Source organism: Polistes dominula, unplaced genomic scaffold (genome assembly GCF_049000335.1).
Source record: "Polistes dominula isolate Pdom_NZ unplaced genomic scaffold, Pdom_raw_medaka contig_37, whole genome shotgun sequence".
NCBI lineage: Eukaryota > Metazoa > Arthropoda > Insecta > Hymenoptera > Vespidae > Polistes > Polistes dominula.
In genome coordinates, this window is record NW_028301169.1 from 1,763,471 (window position 1) to 1,788,640 (window position 25,170).

The 25,170-nt window shown below is 25.4% G+C and overlaps 1 protein-coding gene and 1 long non-coding RNA gene across 4 annotated transcripts in view; both read right to left on the minus strand.

The window, feature by feature from the left end:
* The window catches only part of salm (spalt major), a 90,857-nt gene that overhangs the window by 53,852 nt on the left and 11,835 nt on the right, over positions 1 to 25,170 (minus strand). The window lies entirely within an intron of this gene.
* LOC149030429 (uncharacterized) lies at positions 2,201 to 3,661 on the minus strand. 3 transcript variants are annotated; one of them, XR_016178782.1, is made up of 3 exons: positions 3,404 to 3,657; positions 3,251 to 3,320; positions 2,201 to 2,873 (listed from the first exon to the last, which is right to left on the minus strand). It is a non-coding gene; the product is annotated as an uncharacterized LOC149030429 (long non-coding RNA). The 3 variants fall into 3 exon arrangements; XR_016178783.1 differs by having other exon boundaries at positions 3,251 to 3,302; positions 3,404 to 3,654; XR_016178784.1 differs by lacking the exon at positions 3,251 to 3,320 and having other exon boundaries at positions 3,404 to 3,661.

Consider the following 25,170-nt stretch of genomic DNA (forward strand, 5'->3'; position numbering starts at 1 on the left):
GAGAGAGAGAGAGACAGAGAGATGATTTATTCCTGTTTGTAACAGATGGGACAATTTGCTATCTAAAATTCAGCTTTACTTTTTTGATTTTGTCAAACGCTTTCTCAAATGTTGCAAAACAAAAATGAGAATGGTTGAGGATGAGAGACAAAAAAAAAACAGATCTTGTACACACAGTTCAATTAAATTTACGTTTAGTTCAGTTGAGTTTAATTTTTATGGGGTTTTTTTTCCTTTTTTTTTTTTTTTTTACAAAATATTTAAATTAACATAACGTTTTTGTTTTGAACGTATTATATCGTTTGAAACCGATCAAAAACCTAGCGTTAAATTCGATCATGACGTGACTTTGTCTAACTCTGGGCTTTGGTTGTACGTTAAGCTTTGAAAAATGCAAATTAAACTTGTTAAACTGGTTACCCCCTGTAAATATATATATTATGTATTATACATTAAAGATAAAAAGAGATAGAATGTGTACGATTTTATTAGCGTATTATTTTTTTTTTCCATTTTATTTTGTTTCGATACTTTCTCTAGTATCCGAATGAAAGTAAAAATGAATGAACTCAACCAACCAATGAATGAATGAATAAATGAATGAATGAATGAATGTGAGTATGAAGAAGAGAAAGAAAATGAACGTTAAAAATTCTCTTCAATTTTCTTGAAAGTAACAAAACGGTTACATGTGCACCATGCTCACCCAAAAGAGGGGGGACTAGGTTGAGACACGTAAAGAAAACGGGTGATAGAAAAATAAGAATAAAAATAGATTGTCAAACTAGAAAATAGTTTGAAAGAGAGTAATGGAAAGAAAATAAAAAAAAAAAAAAAGAAGAAAAAAAAAATCGAGATGCTAATCTCCCATAGCGTCGACGAGGGAAACTATGTGCTAATGCGATCCCATTTAGCCAAGTCACCCGGAAAACGGGACACCCGCCCTGGTTTTCTCTGTAAGGAGAACTACTACCTATCCCCCCCTCCCCACCCCTCCCCTCCCCTCCCCTTTATCCCCTTTACACCCTATCACAACTACCCCTCAGTCTCATTCCTTTTCTCACAGCACACGACACGCGTTGAAACATTTTGAAAGGTAGGACAATGATAGAAAATGTTGATGTAATAGAAAAAGATAGAACATTTGGTTATCCGATCATAACGTGAAACTTCAAATAAATGCTAAACATGTATTACGTAGTATTTATCTCTCTCTCTCTCTCTCTCTCTCTCTGTCTAAGTGTATGTCTATTGGTCTCGTTTTTTTCTATGTCGCGTTGAGAAGGGATGAGGGGAAGTCCCCCATTAGAACCGCTCATCAGCCTCCAGGCGTTGTCGATGTTGCGGTAGCTGTGCGACATAAAGTACAAACCAGACCAGGACAGTTTCTATCTCACTCTCTCACTCTCACTCTCTCTCTCTGTCTCTCTTTCTAACTAAATGCCATTGTGCCGATTTGTACGATCATCATTATTTCGCAATTCCGCTCCCAGAGATCCATCCCATGGATACGTTGCGTGCTCTCTTGGCCGGCCAAGCGGAAACATTTGGACATATTGGAATACGCGTTGGTATTGTGTTCATACGATTTTTATTCCTCTCTCTCTCTCTCTCTCTCTCTCTGTCTCTCTCACTCTCATTCTCTTTTTTTTTGTGACTACTGTGTATGTTCTATCTGTTCATCTCTGTTTTTTTTTCTTTATATATTATATATATGTATGTATGTGTATGTATGTATGTATATTTATTTCTGTACGTTCATTGGTCTTCCATTTCTATGACAATTACCATCACCACCCTTTTTACAGATTCACAGATATTATCTTTTTTTTCTTTTTTCTTTTCTGTGTTCTTTTTATTATTTCCTTCTTCTTTATATTTTGTGTGTGTGTGTGTCGTTAAATACATAGATTTGAGTCGATTCATATGGGGGTATTAACAAGACTACTTACCACCCTATGTCATAGTTCTCATATGGGGTCCTGTCATAGGTGTTTTTCTTCTATGTACACGAAGATTATAGGTTTTTTTCTTCTTTTTTTAATTTATTTTTGAGTTTGGGAGTCTATCAAATTTTTGCATGACTATATATATATACTAGGGTGCCCCGGCCACGCGTTGCTGTGGCTTTTTTTGAGGTGAAAACTTTTTCAAAATCAGATCGATTTAAAAATCGTTAAATGAAAGAACGTAAAACTGATAAAAAAAAGATAATTTATTAATTAATAAAATTCATTATATAATTTTTTATTCTATATATTAATTACTAAATAAAAGTCTATATATAAAAATCAGTGTCACAATTTATTTGTCTATTAATAATTCTGAAACTGCTTATCTTATCTTATTGAAATTTGTTTTATTACATTCGTTTTTTTCCAACTTAGCACCTAGCATAATTTCAAAACACCAAACATCCATTTCTTTAATTCATTGTATTTAATAACATCAATTAATCTATTATATATTTACATATCGCAATAATATGATAATCACTAATCATAATAACACTAAAAGAAACATTATAAATCTGTAAGTTTTATGGATTGTACGATGTTTTTCCGTTCGTATTTTAGCACGAAAGTCATAGCTTCCTTTTTATATTCTTGCATGTAACGTGGACTGCCTATGTACGATTATGGTAGAATGACTGAATTACCAATTTCTGCGGTTTCGGCGTTGTTTACAATAGTCCCACGCAAGTGATTGTATTCTTCCGCACGCAGTTTCTGTTGATTAAATCGTAAGTATCATAGTCATTCGCTCCCTATCTTCACGTACATGTCTACTATGAATTGTTGGCAAAGTTCACGAAATCGTAGAATGATTTTGTCCTGACCGCGTCTAATCATCAACCGATACGCATAGTAATCCTTCGAGCAAAACATACATAAATAGAATTAATGAAATTATTTAATGATGAAAAATGTTAAAAGTATAATTAGGGCCAAGATTTTTGCCGCAGTTTTGAAATGATTAGTTTTAATTTATGAAATTATAACAAAAATATAAGTTTTATGGAAAAATTTTTCAAACAAAAGTAAAAAATTAAATTTTATGAAAACATTGTCTCTTATAATTTTTTCATACAACCAATATTTCCATTGACATTTCAAAATAAAGATTCATAATGATTGATTTTTTGGAAACTATGAAAATCTTAATTGTTCAATTACATTTTTTTAATAAAATTAAATTAAAATTACATTTTTATAAGATCAACAACATAAATAAAAAAAAGTATACTTACAACACAAAATCCGTTGTTATTGGAAGCTCGTGTCACGTAATCACTTGATTAACTAATCGTGCAAAATACACTCAAAATTGATAATTTAATAAAATTAAATTAAAATTACATTTTTATAAGATCAACAACATAAATAAAAAAAAGTATACTTACAACACAAAATCCGTTGTTATTGGAAGCTCGTGTCACGTGTTGAGTACTTTTTGAGGTTATAAAATCACTTGATTAACTAATCGTGCAAAATACACTCAAAATTGATAATTTAATTATTATTGATAAAATAGGAATGATTAAAAGTTAATATAAGAGTTACACTGAGATAGCAAAATAATAATTGTCAACGTTACTACTACACTTGATGCATAAACAATAATGATGGCCGACAACTGTGTAGGGAGTAAAAAAAAAAGGAAACCGGCTTCGTTCTACTCCGTGCTGTTTACTGGGTCAGAAGTGACACCTATAAACATCTGGCGGGGATAATAATAACTAAATAAATGACGATTGATCAGTTATCGACCGGAGAGGAAAAATGATTAAATTACTAAAATGGCTATTAAAAAATAAGGGTTGATCGTAGAAGGGTGAAAATTAAGGATTGTATGTATTTTTGTATGTTGTATCATAAAAAAATAGAAATTAAAAATTTTGTCTAAAAAATGAAAAAAAAAGTTTAGGGGTGGACTACCCCTAACATTTAGGGGGATGAAAAATAGATGTTGGCCGATTCTCATAGATACCGGATAAGCACAAAAAATTTCATCAAAATCGGTCAAGCCGTTTCGGAGGAGTATGGGAACGAAAACTGTGACACGAGATTTTTATATATATATAGATATAGATAGATAGATAGATATATATAGCTATATTATATATATAGCTATATATATAGTTATGTTATATTTATATAATTTAATATTAATATGAAATAAATTAAATTTAATAAAATTTAAATTCTATGTTTCAATTAATTTCAAATTTAGTTTTTATTATTATTTAATATTAATATTATATATTTAATATTTATATTATAGTTGAATATATTAATACTAAATTTAATAATATTTTTATTTTAATAATAAAATTTAATATTAATAATAAATATTACATTAAATTAAAAATATATTAATATATTATTAAATTAAATATCTAAATAATAATAAAAAAACTATATATATAAATATTAATATTAAATTTAATAAAAATTTTATTTTAATATAATAAAATTTAATATCAATATTATATATTTAATATATTATATTACATTGCATTTTTTAATAAATCAAATTTTATTGCTTACCAAAAAAAATCGAATTTCTTGTTACAAAAGAACCAGAAATAAAAATAAAAATAAAAATTTAGAAATAACACAAATCGAAAAGAAGTGAGGGAAGTGAGGGAAGTGTGGGGCAGGAGGGACAGAAAAAGGATAGAAAATAAATGTAAAGAAAATTTAATTACCTAAAAATCTTAATCGCAATCTGACGATAAAGATGTTATGAGTTTACATAAGCATCGGATAAACTGGTTGAACATTTTATATATATATATATATAATATCATATAGAAGGTAAGAACCCCCCACTTCTCCTCCTCCCATATCCCAATACGATACTAAGTGACAATTTCGATCGGTTAGAACGTTAATAACCGTAATAACTTTTTTTATAACAGTCATAACTTTATGGATAATCAAATACCTTCAATGATTACAGAGATAAGTATTCGAATATAAGTGTAATTATAGTAAATCATCGGAACTCATGAAAGCTTAATGATTTTATCCCATCATGAACGAACAAACCCCCTTTTTCCTTTTTTTAAGTCCAATTGAATGTGTAAAAAAAAAAAAAACAAACACGAAAAATAAAAATAAAATATAATAAAAAATTCTTTTATACAAGGGCGGTAAAATAAAAATATTACACAAACGAATAATCATCCACAGGTATCACAGGTAGTTAACCCCTTTAAATATTAACATCTTTTAACAAGTATTCTCATAAGATCCATTTTCCATTGCAAAATAATTCCACGATTTTTGTTTTTGTTTCTTACAATGTTAATCCTTATGGTAAATCATTTAAATAAAATCTAATGGACGAAATTGATCGGATAACTGGTTCTCAATGGAAGAGAAGAAAGGGGGTGAAGGATAAAACCTGGCTATAATACGAATATGCATTCGTACTAATACTAATACTACTAATACTACTACTTCGATTGAGATACGTGAAAAAAAAAATGAACAAAAAAAGAAAGGTAAAAATAAAAAGAAGAAGAAGAAGAAGAAGAAGTCAAGATAAAACTAATGAGTTCCGTAAGAAAAGCTTTCAGGAATATGAATATTTAAATATGTTTCAAGTCAACGTTGATTAGGAAAGTTAATCGAGTTAGGAATGAATAAAAAAAAAAAAAAAAAAAATAGAAATGAAAAAGAAATAAGTTAGTTTTAAATATTATCTATCATAATTTATTTATGTCTCTGTCTCTTTTTTTTTTTTTATTAAAAATTGACTTAAAAGTGGAAGACAAAAATGTCAGATAAAACACTGACCACTAATTTTTTTATTTTTATCATTAATTTTGGTCCTTTTTAATTATTAGGATGAATAAAAATAGTTCTTCGTATGTTTTACGTATTATATAAATTAGGTTATAAATTGTAGGATATGTGTGAATATTATTTTATTATATATAATTTTCTTGTATAATATCTTAATATATATAAATTATGTGTGTCACGTTGTTTGTCCGCAATGGACTCCTAAACTACTGAACCGATTTTAATAAAAGTTTTGCACACTGTGTTCAGTTTCATTCAACTTAAAAGATAGGATAGTTTATATCTCAATTACATATATTATTATATTATTATATAAGTGTGTAAACTATTTAGTAAATTAAAACAACACATAAAATAATAATACACGAAAAACTAGATAAAGTAAGGTTATGTTGTATATAAATTGAAATAATTGAATTATAATACGCCGCTATCTATTGAAAATTTGAAAAACCTCGAGCCCTAGATAACCTGTAAATTATAAATCCTTAAATTTGTAATGAAAAATAAAAATAATGTCAATAAAAATTATTTAGTAAATTATACTAACACAAATATAAAAAGTAAGGTTAGTTATGTCATATGTGAATCTGAAAAAAAAACGTAAAATAATTGAATTGTAATACAGTGTCATCTATTGGCAATTTAAAGTACCTACAGACCTAGATAACCTCAAAATAATTATAAATCTTTAAATTAGTAATAAAAAATACAAAATAATATACAATATACAATATTCTTGTATTATAAAATTAACTTTTATTGTAACTGGTTATATTTATAACCTAAAAACTCACGAACTTTTGTTGAACTTTTGTCAAGTGACTCAAAAAAATGAATAAATAAAAAAAGAAGAAAAAGAAGAACGCACAGATGAATAAAGAGAAAGAGAAAGAGAAAGATAAAGAGAGAAAGAGAGAGAAAGATAGGAAATTAGTGAACGCGTTTTGTAAATGGAAGAGAGAAGTGACAGAAGGTTGGCACCGTTTGGCAATAAGCCCGCGGGTCCGCTTGGGTTTCGATTCGACTGAGTTGGTTATTAAGTAAATAACCGTCACCTTTCTCTATCTATCCTCTTTCACCCACTCATCACAGATACACACATATATAGAAAATTTCATTCTATCTATCCGATACAACCATATATATCCCTTTCTGTTGTACCAAAACGGTGCGATGGCAGTGGGAGTGGGAAGAGGTTGAGAGTTTGGGGATTTGGGGAGAGGGTTAACGTTAACACGAACGTTTCGTAGTTCGTAACGAGACGAAGTCTGATAACCCTTTTGCCACGGCGCCAAATAATATGTCCCCCTTAAACGGTGCGTCGTTTGATGTGTCGTCGCTTCGACGCACATTTTCGACCCCCGCGTCTGTCTCTCGTCGCGGCCAATTTCGAGTGAGTGGGTGGGGTGGGCTGTTCGTTCTATCATCCTCTTCAACCTCACCCGTTTTCCCTCCATTGCCACCCAGAGTTTTAACCCAACCCAACTTCGACCTTCCCACCACCATCCCTTGTGCCAGTGAAAGCCACATTCGAGAACCAGCCAACCAGCCAACTAGCCAGCCAACCAACCAACCAACCAACCAACCGAACCCCCATCAACCCCTAGCCCTTCTATCCCCTCTTCTTCTCACTCAGCTAAACCTTTCTCTTGGGTTACGACTAATCCTCGTCAGCACGCGTCATAATCATCATCGTTTATACGTAAAACCCTCCCCCCCCCCTCGTTTGCGATTCTCAACCCTCAGATACTCTGAATTCTCGTGTGGTATTCGTTTTGTTCCTAACTCTGTAATCTTCTGATCAAATCCACCTACTCTCTGAGAGAGAGTCTCTCTCTCTCTCTCTCTCTGCTCAGTTTCGTTCTGCTTTACTTTGTTCTGTTCTGTTCTGTTATGCTTTGCTATGAATTCTATTCTGACCCAACTGACGTATTATTTTCAAAAGTTGAACTTTACAAATGTTTCTTCTTTTATTTGTTCGAATGTTAGTGTAAAACTTATATGTATTTGTGCATTTGTATTTACATTTGTATTTGCAATTGGATTTGGGATGTTTGGTATGATCTAAATTTAAATTTACAATTAGATAATTAATATATTTTTTAATAAGAATACAAAGATGATTAATATATTGTTATATATGTTGGAAGTTTGTTAAAAAATAAAAAAAGAATTGGATGCTTAGAATGAGAAAGACAAATATGTCACGTTAATCGTGAAACACGTGACGCAAGTAACCAATCTCAAAGTCGTTGCACAAATGAGCTCGTTGAAAGGAATACGATATTATTTTTTCAATGTCATATTATTTTTTTTTCTTTTTTTTTGCAAAGAGATGCTTTTGTGCATGCGATTAAAAAAAAAAAAAAGAAAAAAAGCCGATATGTAAATATCGATATTCTTTTATTCTTTTTGAAAGTAATAATCGTTTGAGTCCGATCAACGAGACGGTGATGTATGTATAGAAGTTTCAAATAAAAAAGATGTATGTATTTATATTGGTAACATTACGAATCGCAGGTTTGATTTACTTTATCGCAAAAGATCAATACACTTAGGTATGGTTAACACAACTGTCCGTCTGTTTTGCGTTACGTTTATTAATTCCCCGTACCTGGTCCCAAGTTAGGTAAATGGTAATAATTATCGCATCGATGTGTAAACGATTCAACGAGTAAGTAAAAATATAAAAAAAGGAATAAAAAATAATAAAAGTAAAAAAATAAATAGAGGTCGGGAACAACACGATTTTAATTTTAATCGTCATTTTGATTTATATTATAGTGTATTTTAATGTTAATTTTGATTATGGTTTTGATTTTAATTTGGTATTTTATTTTGTTCTTGATTTTAATTTTAATTGAAAAGTATTTATTTAACACAATGATTATATCGATTATATTTACAATTTTTCATTTAAAACGAGAAAGAATATTTTATCGTATATCGAGGATCGATGTGTTTATTTATTACTAGAAACGTTTCGTTAGTTTCTCTAATACTTGGCAACTGATCATCGTAAATGATAAAAGAGAATACCCATCTATCCATCCATGCATCTATCCATTTGAATTTTCATTCGAAAATTGGACTGACAATGTACAATATTCGCCAAAAGTATATAAATTCAGATAAACAAATTTCATTAATAAACATCAAAGTGTACTTAACACACAAAAAAAAATGATATTATCATTATCAGATATCGTTTTGACAAAGTTAACAAGTATGGTTCATTGAATATTTCTCAAGAATTGGATTTTCACAAGCAACACTTCGAAAGAAAGTTGAAAAACATGAAAGAAAAATGAATAATTAAGAAAAGAAAAGAAATGAAGGAAGGAAGGAAGGAAGTTTTCGTTCGGACAGGGAAACCAATTTCGTACATCGTTCACTGGCATGGGTGAAGGGCAAGAGCCCAATTGGCAGACTGCCAAATGAACGTTTTAATGTTCAGAGAACGTAGCACAGTAGAAACAGCAAGTAAGCAGGCCTACCACCTACCATTCTCCAATAACCAGATTGAACTTTATAATATCGATGCAAAACACACACACACACATACACATACACATCCTAGCCCGGTCGTCGTCCTGATCGTCCTGATCGTTCTCATCGTTCTGATCGTCGTCCTCTCGTACTCGTCTTGGTCGTAGTTTTGTGTGTAGTTTGCCGATGATCGGTAATAATCGTCGACGATTTGTAATCATTAGCGATTCGAGGCGCGATTCGAATCCAAACCGATCACAACGACGACCGGTAACAGCAAATACGTTTAAAGAATGCCGATGCACACAACATCATGGTATTCGAGTAACATCATTCTACCATTCGTTAATACTCACACACACACACACCCATACAAAGATGATACTTATTAAGATATTACTTATCGATATATAATCATGATATTTGGCAATCTCGTTTATATTTATCTCAGAAATGTATATATTATAAGATACATGTTCACATATTTACATGTGCAATACATGTTCAAAGTTTCACGTATCAACTTTACTGTGATTACCACATTTAAAATTAAATATAAAATAAAACAAGAGGATTCTCTAATCATCGATAAACCGTCATATGGGGTGATTTTAATTGAAATATATATATATATATATATTTTTTTTATTTGCCTTTTTTTCTTTTCTTTTCCTTCCTACTACCCCCCCCCCCGGCCACCCTCTCAACACGGTTTATACTTTTCTATTTTCTTTTACCATCCCTACTACAACTTCTCATTTTTCTTCTTCCTCTTTCTCTTTTTTTCTTTTTTTTTTTTTTTTTTTATAATCATTGAATTGAACATATCGTATTTTGTGCAAAGAAAGAAAAAAAAAAAAAAAGAAAAAAAAAAGAAAGAAAGAAAGAAAGAAAGAAAAAGAGTGGGTGTTATGAACGAGCTTAAAACTCACAGATGGAACGTAAGTTCGGTTCCTTTTTCGGAAGGGGTAAAGACCGGACTCTTGAATGAAAATTATGACGATGAATCTCGTTGGTAGAAAGGTAAGAGAAGGTGGAGGTTGAGGAGGTGAAGGAGGACGTCGTTTAAGGAAAAAGAATGGTGGAACGTAGAGAGCATGATTTTGTGCTCCCATAGTCCCAGGCGTATCCACTTACAGATGACACTATACTGACGATGGTTGCTTTATTTGTGTATGTGTATATGTGTGTACATGTATTTATGCAGGGGTTTAATAGTAGTATTAGTATTTAAAAATAATTTCTCTTCATTACAATTTTTTTTCTTTTTTACAAGTAAATAATTATAATAATAATAGTAATAATAATAATAATAATAAGATTTCCCTATCAATTTTATTAAAATTGGGTTGTTAATTGAAATTGGGAGTTTTTGTTGTTGTTAGTTTTTTATTTTCCTATTAATTTTTGTTAATAATAATTAAATTAATAGCTAGTATTATTTATATATAGATATTAATACTATATTAATAATATTATATGATTACTATATTAATTACTATATTAATAATATTATATTAATACTATAATTATTACTATATTAATAATAATAAATTATTATATGAAAATATTTAATTTATTTTTATTTATTATTATATTGTATTAATTTAATTTTGTTTTTTATTATATTATAAATATTATATTATAATAATTTAATTAATAATTATATTCTAATATAATAATTTAATTATTGTAGTAATTTAATTAATTTAATTAATAATTCACATGCACGTGTACGTGTATATATATATATATATATAAAATTGTAATGTTTAATATCGTATTTATGGTTGTATGTAAATGAGAGTTTGATGCAACTTTTATGGGTTTATATTGGAAGTTTATGGAATAATATATTAAATTAAATTGATTTGAAACTTACGTTGTAAGTGAATTTTCCATTAATGGATCAACGAAATGTAATAAATGGAGAAAGTTTTAAAGATCTTTGAATCATTCACGCGATCATTGCCGTTCTTCGTTCATTCGTTTTAAACGAAGCGAAACCCTTTGCTAATTGGCCATAACAAGAAAGAGAAAGAAAAAGAGAAAGAGAGAGAGAGAGAGAATATTAAATGAATAAACGTGTGAGAAAAAGAGATATCAAATTTGTTTACCAATTTCGATTTAATTTTGTTTTTCATCTTCGTGAAGTGTGCGTGTGTGTGTGTGTGTGTGTGGTTTTTTCTTTACGATATCAAATTATATTTCAATTATAGATAAAAGTATTCGATAATAATATAAGTTTAATAAATAATTGAGATAATTAATAATTATTTAATGATAATTTTATTGTTTTAATAATTTATTAATTAATTGCAATATAATATATAAATTGTTAAATATATGAACTTTATATATTTATTATTATATCATATATTATTTAACAATTTATTTTATATTATATAATAATTTAGATTATATTAATATATATATATATATATAATTAATTAAATATTAATAATATATTATAATTATAATATATTTATATATTATATATTATATTGCTTTAGTTTCAATTTATTTTAATTTTTTTTTTAATTATATTAAAGTTAATCGAAAAATGAAGTCTACGATGGATAGATAGTTTGATAACGTAGTATCATTCAAATAAAAAAAATAGATACTTATGTATATATAATATATACACCCACACACTCACACACATATACATATGTATATATTCGATATAGTGGAGGCAAATTGATACAAGTATCGCGTTAATAGGCCAATTTATAGCTCGCGACTCGATTTTATTGCATTTTATTTACGAGAGTCTCTGTATATATGTGTATATGTGTCTGTATGAGGAGAGTGCAGTTACATTCTCGCGTGTCACGGTCGCCCAAAGTGCTGACCGAGTAATAAGCGATACTAATTTACTTAATGCACTTTCTCTCTCTCTCTCTCTCTTTCTCTCTCTTTCTCTTTTTCTATTGAAACGTAAAATCTGGTCGGATTTTAAGTGAAATTAGGTAATAACGTCTACGAACATCGGAAATAAGAGAAAGAGAAAGAGAGATAGAGATATTTTTCTTTCGTTTCATGGAATTTAACATCTCCACCCTCTTCCTCTTTCTTTCATTCACCCACTGTTTCCCTCTCTCTTCATCTCATTCCTCCAATTCGTCGTGAAACGAACGGTTCGAATGGTTAAATAGCTTTCCTATAAATTAGTTTTCCTTAAACTTCGACGACGTAAATAAGGATAAGAAGACAGACATTCGTGCGATTATGGTAGCAGACAACTTAACATTAGTTGCAATAAATATAAAAAAAAAAAAAAAAAAATAAAGATAAAAAAAAAGAATATGTTCAGCAAGTAATAAGAAGGAATGTATGGGGTAACACACGTGTTTTTCTTTTGCATTAGAAGAATTTCATGGTGATGGGTAATAGTGATATTGGTGGTGATGGTAGTGGTGGTGGTGTTGCATCTGCCATAAGTGCATATGTGAATTCGATCGTGAATTCCATCGAGAAGTTGGTTATTATCTATAGGTCACATCATCTAACACGTTTTTTTACAAACACGCACACAACACACACACTTATATATATATATATATATATATATATATATGACATTATATATATGTTTATATTATCATATTAAATTAAATTAAATTAAATTATATTATTTATTATTATATTATTATATTGATATATTAAATTATATTAAATTAAATTATATTATATATTATAATAAATTAATATACTATAAATTAATAATATAATAAATTAATATATTATATTATATTAATATATATATATATATATATATATATATATATATATATATATATATATATATATATATGTATATCTATTCATTAATCAATTTTCTATTTATTTGGATTATTTTATTGAGTTATTGAATAAAGTAAAATCTGTCTTTGTGTGTGTGTGTGTGTTTGTGTATGTTTAAATTACGTCAAAAATTACAAAAGTGATATTGCAAAACGTTATAAATAAATAAATCACTGACATTATGTACTGCTGCGAAAATGTTATAAATATAAGTAAAAATGTAAATTAATTACTGTTTCTATTTGTCTGATATTTTCGTAAAAATAAAAATACATTAGTAAACGAGTTAACATGATTACAAAACGTTTAAAAATTAACGATCTACCATGTCTATTTTTACATGTCACACATACAAACACACGTGTGCTCGCGATATTTCTTAACGTTACTTAATTATTATTATTTTTTTTGTTTTTGTTTTATTTATTTGTTTGTTTGTTTGTTTGTTTGTTTGTTTACAGGATAAACGATGACCATGAAATTTCTCAAAAAAAGTAAGAATTATATTAGATTATTTATTATACAGGGAAATGAGACAAAAAATAAATGAATAAATAAATAAAAGAAGAGGAAACAAACATTTGTCATTGAATGACGGGTTTAAGTGAAAACGTACATTTTTCAATAATGTTATTTCCTTTTATTTACAATTGGATAAAAATAGGCAGTAAAAAAAAAAATAAAATAAAAAGGTAAAAAAATAAAGATGTGTAAAAATAAATAATATACTATGATATATTAAAAGAATAGGATTTTATGAATATTTATGGTGAATTTGATTTTATTCACGACGTTCAGACACTTGTCAACGTCATTTTACAATTTGTCGATTATATGTTGTTGCTACTTTTTTATTATTATTATTATTATTATTATTATTATTATTATCGTTTAGTTAATTAAAGTTAGTTGTTAATTGTTATTTATAATATATTATATAGTTATTAATTAATGAAAATTTTGTTTTCTACGATTTCATTGTGATCATCTAATTAATTTTATCTTATTTCTTTTCTTTATCTTTATCTGTTCATTTTATTTTATTTTATTTCATTTCCTATCATTTATTTAATTTTATTTATATATATATATATATATATTTTTTTTATTTTTTTTTATAGTGATTGTCGTCATCTAATAAATTTGTTTTGTGTTATTTAATTTTATTTTATTACATTTCACCATCTTTTACTTACTTTTATTTATTTTCTTATTTACTTACTTACTTTACTGCACTCTAATTTGACACGTATACATACGTACTATATATATATATATATATATATATTCAAATATGCACACATTTAAATACGGGGAAACTTACTGTACGAGTACAACGCACGATTTCGCACGTTTATAAATATCATTGGGTTCGTTTTAAACGAGGGAACGTCACTATACACGAGTGCTTAACTCTGTCCTTTTCAAAAGTGAGAAGATCCTCTTTATGTTTACGATATTCACGAGAGAAAAAAAAAAAAAGAAAAAAAATTATAAAGAAGAAAAAACAAAGCAAAACCAAAAAAAAGAGAGAGAATTTTTGTACGATTATACAGTTTAGATAAAAGTTAATCTACATTTACAATTAGATTAAAAATAAAAAATGTCTCTCACTTCTTACATATCTCTAGTATTTTTTATTCTTTTCTTTTTTTTTTTTTTATTTATAATTAATTTTAAATAATTAATAATAATTTTATATTTCAACGTGTTTAAAACAATTTACAAAATTGCGTTCGTGGACGTATTTTTTTTTTGTAAAAGAACAGGAACAGTATTTCATCTTTTTTCTTTTTAATATTATTGTTAACTTAATATTAATTATTATTTAATATTTAAAGATAAATTATATTACTTAATAATAATTATTATTATTATTTAATACGATACTATTAATCATATTATTAGAATAATTTGTTTGTTTGTTAACTTTTATAAATGGTTTATAAATACGAACGATTAGCATGAATACACACACACACACACACATCTATATATATATAAGTATGAAATAATTTCACGAGATCATGCGAAACGATGACTACATTCTAAATGTAATATAATAAGTAATCTTTACTTTAAGAAGACACCCACGTTCATTCGTAAAGTTCATCTAACCTATGATGAATTTCTCATCGTTATCCAGAGATACAAACAGATAAAAATAGAAAAAGATATATGATATATATATACGGAATGAAAGAAGAAGAAGAAGAAAAAAAAGAGTAACTAATAGGACTAGTTTTTATTCAACTAAGTTAGTTGATCGATCGATTAGAAAATCATTGAAGAATTTCAAATGATTTGAAACATTAACTAACTCGATCGTTTTATCTTGCATTTGAATCGTTCAATTAAATGTTACTTAACTATCGAAGTAATATTTATTTCTGTCGTAGAAACACGTTCATGAATCACGTAGATTATTTATTGAAAATTACTATAATATTAAGAAAAAAAAAAAAAAGAAAAAAAAGAAGTTGTATAAAATTGTGATATAACTTTGAACATACATGTAATAATAATATTATATAATAAATATATGAAATATCAAATGTATTTAAATATTTAAATCATGAGTGATTATCAAACGTTGTTTTGATAATTCAAATATAATTTAAATTAATTAAAAATAGTAGTATAAAATTGCTATGTACCTTTAAATGCATTAAATAATATTATTATTTAATAAATATTTTTAATATTAATTTGTTATTACAATCTTGGGTGTTATCAAACTTTGTGTGTCACACAAAGAAATAATTTAAATTGTTTAAAAAAAAAAATTGTATAAAATTGCGATGTACCTTTGAATGCATACAACCCTTCTTTACGTATCACATAAAAAAATAAAAAAAATAAAAAAATAATAAGATAGAAAAGAAACAAAGTTAAAACACAAGCAACCGCTTGGGGGTTATCAAACTTTGTGTGTCACACAAAGAAAGAATTTAAATTGTTTAAAAAAAAAAATTGTATAAAATTGCGATGTACCTTTGAATGCATACAACCCTTCTTTACGTATCACATAAAAAAATAAAAAAAATAAAAAAATAATAAGATGGAAAAGAAACAAAGTTAAGACACAAGCAACCGCTTGGGGGGTTATCAAACTTTGTGTGTCACACAAAGAAATAATTTAAATTGTTTGAAAAAAAAAATTGTATAAAATTGCGATGTACCTTTGAATGCATACAACCCTTCTTTACGTATCACATAAAAAAAAAACAAAATAAAAAAATAAAAAGATGGAAAAGAAACAAAGGTAAGACACAAGCAACCGCTTGGGGGTTATCAAACTTTGTGTGTCACACAAAGAAATAATTTAAATTGTTTGAAAAAAAAAATTGTATAAAATTGCGATGTACCTTTGAATGCATACAACCCTTCTTTACGTATGACATATAAAAAAATGAAAAAAAATAAAAAGATAGAAATGAAAGCAAAGTTAAAACACAAGCAAGCAATGTCCTTCGGTGCAAAACCTGGTGAACATTCCTTCGCGGAAGATGCACGAAGGTCGCCAATTATCGAAGAACCGGGTTGTTTATAATGCGATCTAACTACTATGACGGGTCATATTCAGAACCTTTTTCTTTTTACAAGTTTCTCAACGTCAATGCAATTTAAATGGCGACGATTCTCTACCTTTGGCGTCAAAGAACACCGACTACTTCGTAAATCTTACGTTTAGTTTTCAATCTTACTTTCTTAACATTTTTATTATTTTATTTACACACTTTTAAATGTTTCTTTTTTTTCAATCATTCATTCTCGATACTTTTGATATTATTATTATTATTTTATTAAAAATATTAGTATTGTATTCATTTTTTTTTTTTGAAAGTATTGTACAAATGAATAATTCATTTGAATTAAAAATAAAATGAAATTACGAATTAATTTTGAATAATATCTTAATAATAATAATATTATTTAATATTATAGATTTATGATTATATTAGAACATATTAATATTAGAATAATAATATTTAATACATTTAAATTTAAAATCAAAACAAATATATACAAATTGTATCAAGAACATTTCGTTTGGAGAAACATTTTGTACAAATTGAAACAAACAATACTGAAAACTATATAAATATATATATATATATATATATATATTATACGTTAATAATTTAAACATTAATAATATACAACAAATAGATAGTTAATAAATTAAACCAAAAGAAAAAAAAATGTAACATAAAACACGAAGATAAAAAAAAAAAAAAAGAAGAAGAAGAATTTCGTTTTAGAAGAAATACTTATTCACGTTCAAAGTTTTCAAGTTTGTAATAGTTTTATAATAATAATTATAATAATAATAATAATGATACCTAAAAAAAAAGAAGTTTTCACTTCACTTCAAAAAGAAAAAAAAAAAAAAAAAAAAACATGGCTCTTTTATTATCATAATGTCACGTAGATAAGTACGAATTTGGAACGAATATGTTTTTTTAACTATTTTCCTTTTTTTAATTTTTCATTTTTACTTAAACTATTGTGTACTATAACTAAAAATAGAAAAAGAGGAATATTCTTCCTTTTAAAGGAAAAACAACAAAAAAAAAAAAAATACAAAAATAATATGTAATATACACTAAAAGTGTAACTAACATAATAACTCTCATTTCTAGCTCGTACGACACATCGTAAAACTTCTATTACATCGTAAATAATTATTTTTTTTTTCTTTTTCTTTTGTCAACCTTTAACCAAACGTTTAACCATTATTAAAAAAAAAAAAAAATAGAAAAAAAAGAGAAAAAGTATATATACAGTTACATATTACATATTATTTGTTATTCAAATGAAATGAGAAAATTTGAGCTGAGTTTGTGGGTGATGTTGGTGGTGAAGTTGATTGCAACATTGTGTATATGTAGAATTATAATGTTTGATAAATATTACATTATGAAATAAATCGTTGAACTATTATCTATTATATATCTAACACGTAAATTCTAATTTACGTATTAGAATTAGTGAATAATACAATAGTCTAATGTAAATTGAAAATTACGATAATCGAACAACATTCATTAGTCGTAGTTAGATACACTGGTAAAATAATATAAACATAATCAGAATTTTAAATCATAATATTTGTAGAATATTAACGATATTATTATTTTTATTTTTATTTATTGTTTATTATAATAGAAATTATATATTATTATATATGATATATTATTTATTATATATTATATATATAATTTTAATTATATAATATTGTGAAATTTTAATCATAATTATATAAAATTATATAGTATGGAATAATTTATTATATTTATATTAATATTAGTATATTATATTATATTTATAATATTAGTATTAATTTTATTATTATATTGATATTATAATATTATTTATTATTTATTAATAGAAAATATATTATTATATATGATATATTATTTATTATATGTTATATATAATTTTAATTATATAATATTATGAAATTTTATATATAATTATGTAAAATTATATAATATAGAATAATTTATTATATTTATATTTATATTAATTATATTAAGTAAAATACTATATAGTATTTATTTTATTATACATTATGAGTATAATATTATATATATATGATTTTTTTTTTTTTAATAATATTGATAAAGTAATTTTTTATTGTTTCACTTACTAACAAGTGAAACATTATCATTTTTATCACACGTTTACATTTTGTTCTTTGCGAATTTATTAACAATTATTTATCCAACGGAAATGACATTTCGAATATTAAAAAAAGGAAAAAAACCAGTTGTCTCGTACACGTGTAATTGAAAAAAAAAAAAAAAAAAAAAAAACACACAAAAATTTCCAATCGTAATTTACGAACTCTGTTACGAATACCAAAAAAAAAAAAAACAAAAAAAAAAAATGATTGAAATTTGTTTGAGTTCAATCAAAATGATTTTTCTTCTTTTTTTTTTTTTTTAAATTATATGATTATAATTTGAAACAACAATTATTACAATATTAATAATAATAATAATAATAATAATAAGAAGAAGAAACAATAATAACAAAAAAAAAAGAGAGAAAACTACGACTTTCAAAGGTAATTAAAAAACTTATGCATTCGATAGTGCAATTGCATTATTAACGTGTACCATTTAGATATTTTAATTATGATAATATTGTATAATAAATTTAACGATTTACGAGTAAGCAAATTGGAATTTAATTCTCATTGCCAACGTATAACTCTCTCATACTACGATATTTTAATTTATATATATGAAATATACAACGAATGAGAATGTTCTGTTTTTTTTTTTTTTGAATGTACAAATACATTAAGCAAAAAAAAAAGAACAAAAAAAAAAGAAAATAATTTATTAGATATATTCGTAAAAAAAAAAAAAAATTTTCCATTTCTTTTCTTTCATCAAACCCAAAAAAGAAAAAAAAACCAAAACACATGACACGCATTTGCAATAATAAAACGCGTATGCTAATAATTGATATCCTTTTTTTTTTTGCACGTAAATATATATATATATATATATATGTGTGTGTGTGTGTGTGTGTGGGTGTATGTATTATTTTTTTTCTTTTAGAAATTGAATCGAGTAATCGAATACAGTCATCAATTTATTCAATTCAAACCTTCCTTCTTAAAAAAAAAAAAAATTAAAAAAAATAAAAAGATGGGACACTTTACCTTGCCGAAAGTCCAGAAACGATGGGAAGAGAAGGAGGGGGAAGAAGGGGGAAGAAGGGGGAAGAAGGGGGAGAACGATTGAGAAAAAAAATATAAAAAAATTAAGAAAGGAATGAGAAGGTAAAAAAAAAGGAATAAATATAAAAAAAAAAAAAAAAAATTAAGTAAAAGAATAAGAAGAAATTGGAATATGCGTGCAATTGTGTGCATTGCACGTGTGCAATATGCGGTGCCGCCCTTTTGTGGAAAACAAAATGCAAATAATAAAAAAAAAAACCAATAAAAAATAAGAAAAAATTAAGGAAGGAATGAGAAGGTAAAAAAAAGGAATAAATATACCAAAAAAAAAAAAAAAATTAAGAGAAAGAATAAGAAGAAATTGCAATACGCGTTCAATTGCACGTGTGCAATGTGCGGTGCCGCCTTTTTGTGGAAAACAAAATACAAATAATAAAAAATAAAAAACAATAAAAAATAAGAAAAAATTAAGGAAGGAATGAGAAGGTAAAAAAAGGGATTAAATATATATATGTATAAAAAAAAAAATAAAAAAAATTAAGAGAAAGAATAAGAAGAAATTGCAATACGCGTGCAATTGCACGTGTGCAATGTGCGGTGCCGCCTTTTTGTGGAAAACAAAATACAAATAATAAAAAATAAAAAACAATAAAAAATAAGAAAAAATTAAGGAAGGAATGAGAAGGTAAAAAAAGGGATTAAATATATATATGTATAAAAAAAAAAAAAAAAAAAATTAAGAGAAAGAATAAGAAGAAATTGCAATACGCGTGCAATTGCACGTGTGCAATGTGCGGTGCCGCCTTTTTTGTGGAAAACAAAAAACAAAATACAAATAATAAAAAAAAACCAATAAAAAATAAGAAAAAATTAAAGAAAGGGATGAGAAGGTACTTAAAAAAAAAAAAAGGGATTGAATAAAAAAAAAATAATAATAAAAAGTAAAAATAAATTGGAATACGCACGCGTGCAATGTGCACGCAAATGGTCGGTCGGTCGGTCGGTGCGGCTTTTTCGTGGGAATCACGCGTGAACGCGTCACACAAAGTTAAAGGCTAATAGTTTTTCGGGGTTTGGCAGACGAACGGTCGCATATATACGCCCACGCGTTTCTTCACATTCACGAAGAAGAAGACTTGGTTAAACCAAAAATATTTACTATTCTTGCGACAAAAGGGCAAAAAACCGGTAAGTCAGCATCCCATGTTTCTTTTTTTCTTCTTCTTCTTTTCTTTCTCTTTCTCTTTCTCTTTCTCTTATGTGTTATATCTTATGTGTTGTGTTTTTTATTTTTTATTATCTTTCTTTTTTGTTATAATTATATTTTTCTTTTTTATTATTATCATCCCATTACAATCATACTCACACACACACACAAACACACACACATTAATAATATTATTTAATAAGATTTAATTTTAATTACGTTGGTTTTGTTATTATTTTAGTCGTGTTTTTTTTTTTTATAGGTTCATTAAGAGAAAATAAAAATAAATTAGGAGTTATTATTAATTGTAACAGATTATGTGTGTGTGTGTGTGTGTGTGTATGTGCATGTATTTGATTTAATAGAATAATAAAATATAATAATAATTAAGTAAGAAACAAAAAAAAAATAGATAAATAAAACGATTTTATTAACTACGTTGGTTTTTTTTTTATTTTATTCTTGCTTTTTTTTTTTATAGGTTCATTAAAAAAAAAAGAAAAACGAAATTAATTTAAGATTTATTAATCATAAGATATTGTGTATTTGTGTTTTTGTGTATGTGTGTGTGTTTGATTGATTTAATAAAATAATATATAATATAATAATACTTAAGAAGAAGAATAATATTTTATAAAGAAAATTACAATGAGAAGTATACAATTAGAAATGTGAAGAAGAATAAAAAAAAGGAAAAAAAAGAAAAGAAAAAAAAACAAGTTTTACCAAACGAGGACGAAATTTGATTACGTGCGAATATTTTTTTTTTTTTTTTTTTTTTTTTTTTCAACTAATCTTGCGATAGTTCTTTCAGTTACAACGACACATTTTACGCGCAATGGAAAATAATAGGACAAAAATGAAAAAAAAAATAATAATAATAATAAGGAGGAAAAAAAAAATGAAAAAAAAAATTAGAAGGAAAAAAAAATGAAAAAAAAAATTAGAAGGAAAAAAAAATGAAAAAAAAAAAATAAATAAATAAATAAGAAGGAAAAAAAGAAAAATAATGTTCGTTTCACACATTCGATAAAATGATGATACGAGAATACTACTAATAATAATAATAATAATAATAATAATTATTATTATTATTATTATTGTTGTTGTTGTTTTTTTTCTTGTATTTGTTGCTTTTATTATACACTTCAAGTACTTCATATCTAATACGTGTTATCCTCTCACATATTTTCTAATCACTTTGCCATAGTTTACACAGAAAAATATCCTTGTTATAGATAAAAAATAAAATTTGCTTCAGTAAATAATAAACTTATTATGAATTATGATTATTATAATATAGGATAATAAGAGGAGAAGGGGAAAAGGGAAAGGAAACTGGAAGGGGGAAAGAAAAATAATCATTTAAATATTGATATAATAAATTTCGAATAAATTAATAATTAAATAGAATATTATTATCATTTTAAACGAAGGAACAAAAACAAAATAGATAATTAATATTAATTAGAATCTCGTTATATTTATTATTTATTATTATTGAATTATTACGTTCATAATTTTCCTTTTTTATTTTATTAAATAAAATAAAATAAAATAAAATAAAAGAAAAAAATACGTAATATTTTTATTAATTCCATATATTATATTTTTTTTTTTTTTTTTTTTAATATTTCATATAAATAATAAATAAAATAATATTGTATTATAGATTGGTATAGAATTAATTTCGATGATAGAATTTGTACAAATTTCTATCCGACGATTGGATATAAAATAAATGTGTGAAATTGTTTTTGATATGTTTGATTTTACAAAAATTGGTATGAAAAAATTTAGATAAAATAAAAAAAATAAAAAAGAAAGTTAATTTATATTGTAAATGTATTACAATTTGAATACAATTAAATTATTCTATTTAAATAATAATTTAGATATAGAAATTATTAATTTAAATTCTTCATCATAAATGATAATATTTAATAATTTAAATATAATAATATAATAAACAAAATTAATAAAATAATATACCTAAAATTATTATATATATATATATATATATGTAATAATATACTAAAATTATTCCAAATCAGTATTATCATAAATGATAATATTTAATAATTTAAATATAATAATATAATAATTACAATTAATCAAATAATATTACTAAAAAAAAAAAAAATATCAATTAATATAATAATTTAAATTATTAAATAAATCCAATAATATAATTATACAAATTAATAATAAATACGCTTCATTTTCAGGACAAAATATGTGTAAGATAAAAAATAAAAATATTATTAAAAAATAAATGTGTGTGTGTGTGTGTGTTAATATTATATTTCTTTAAAAATAATTTCTTTTTTTTGTTTTGTTTAAAATATGATATATATCAGTAAAATGTGTGAGGAAAAAAAAATGGGATAGAGGAAAAAAAAATGGGAAAGAGGAAAACAACTGTAAAAGGAAACAGAAACAAAGTTAAAGAACGTATGTATATGTTTATGTTTATGTATGTGTTTGTGTGTGTGTGTATGTGTGTGTATTTGTGTATGAGTGAGAGAAAGAAAGATAGAATTAAATTATGTGTTCAAGGCAACAAGAGAGAAGAACGTTTATAAACGTGCTTCGAAGGTATTTATAATTTTGTATATTTGTTGGAGCAAGGTCAATTCATAGTCGAGACTTATGTATATATATATATATGTATATATTTGTCTTGTAAATTATATTCTCTTGGTTGTTCTTAATTCGTCGCAAAATTGTACATAGTTTTATTTCAATTTATGAAATAACATTTATTTCAACGAAATAAGAAACTCACTTAAACCAAATCAAACCAAACCGAACCAAACCGAACTAAATCAAACCAATGAATAAATGGAAAGAAAAAAAAAAATAGTGAACAAAAATCAATGAATGAATGAATGAAAGTGTATGACTGTATGATCTTAGAAAATTAGTATTATTAATGTTATAATTATTTAAATATGTATAATGATACTTATTTCAATGTAATAAGAAATTCGGTAAACCAAACCAAATCAAATCAAATCAAATCAAACCAATGAATGAAGAAATATGAATAAAAATCAATGAATGAACACAAAATGGTGTGACTGTTTGATTTTATAAAATTACTATGACAAATTTACACACACACAAAAATATAATATAATTAATAATAACACAATGTTAAATGAATGACATTAAATGTGAAAATAAAATAAGAAATTCATCAAATCAAACCAAATCAAATGAAATTAAATGAAATCAAATGAAACCAACGAATAAATGAGAAACAAAACACAAAAAATCAATGAATGAATGAAAAAGAATGTGGTGGTGTATGACTGTTTGATTTTATAAAATTAATATGAAAAATGTACACACACATACAAATAATATAGTTAAGAATGAAAATAAGTCAAAGATATTAAGTAAAATAGAAAATGATGGTAAAGTGATAGAAAGAAAGGTAAGTTGTAAATATGTTGAGTATAATTAAAGGTACGAATAGAAAGATTATGGTTGAAGGAATAAGAGAGAGAGAGAGAGAGAGAGAAAGGGATAGTTTAGATATATGGGAAGGTATTCGTAGTAGAAATGACGGTCTAACGTGTTATCTTTAGTACGATCGTGCCTAGTAGATTTATCTACTTGGGTTATTGAGGACGACACGAAATATGAATTAGTGAAATTAAGAAATTACGATCCGTAACGGTGGACTGACACACTGTCATATGGTCCTTTAATGTTTATTAGTTTAACATTTTTTGACAACGTTCAAACTTAAGATGTTTTTCTCTTTTTTTTTGTATAACTCATAATATTAATTTTTTGGTTTGTTTTTTTTTTTTTTTTTTTTTTTTTACAGCGTATTAAAATTAATTATATTTTAATAACGTTATAATTCAAGATGTTTTTTTTTTTTTTGGATATTTCATAATAAGATTTTTATTGTAATTTTTAATTTATTATTATTTTTTTTTCTTACAACGTTACAACTAAGATGTTTTCTTTTTTTGGATAGTTTATAATAAGATTTTTATTATTATTTTTTGTTGTTGTTGTTTTTTTACAACGTATTAAAAGAAATAAATCTATGGTAATGGTGTTAATATTCTTTTAAGATTTTCTATTCTCGAATAATTAAAAATATGATTACATTAGAACCTCAT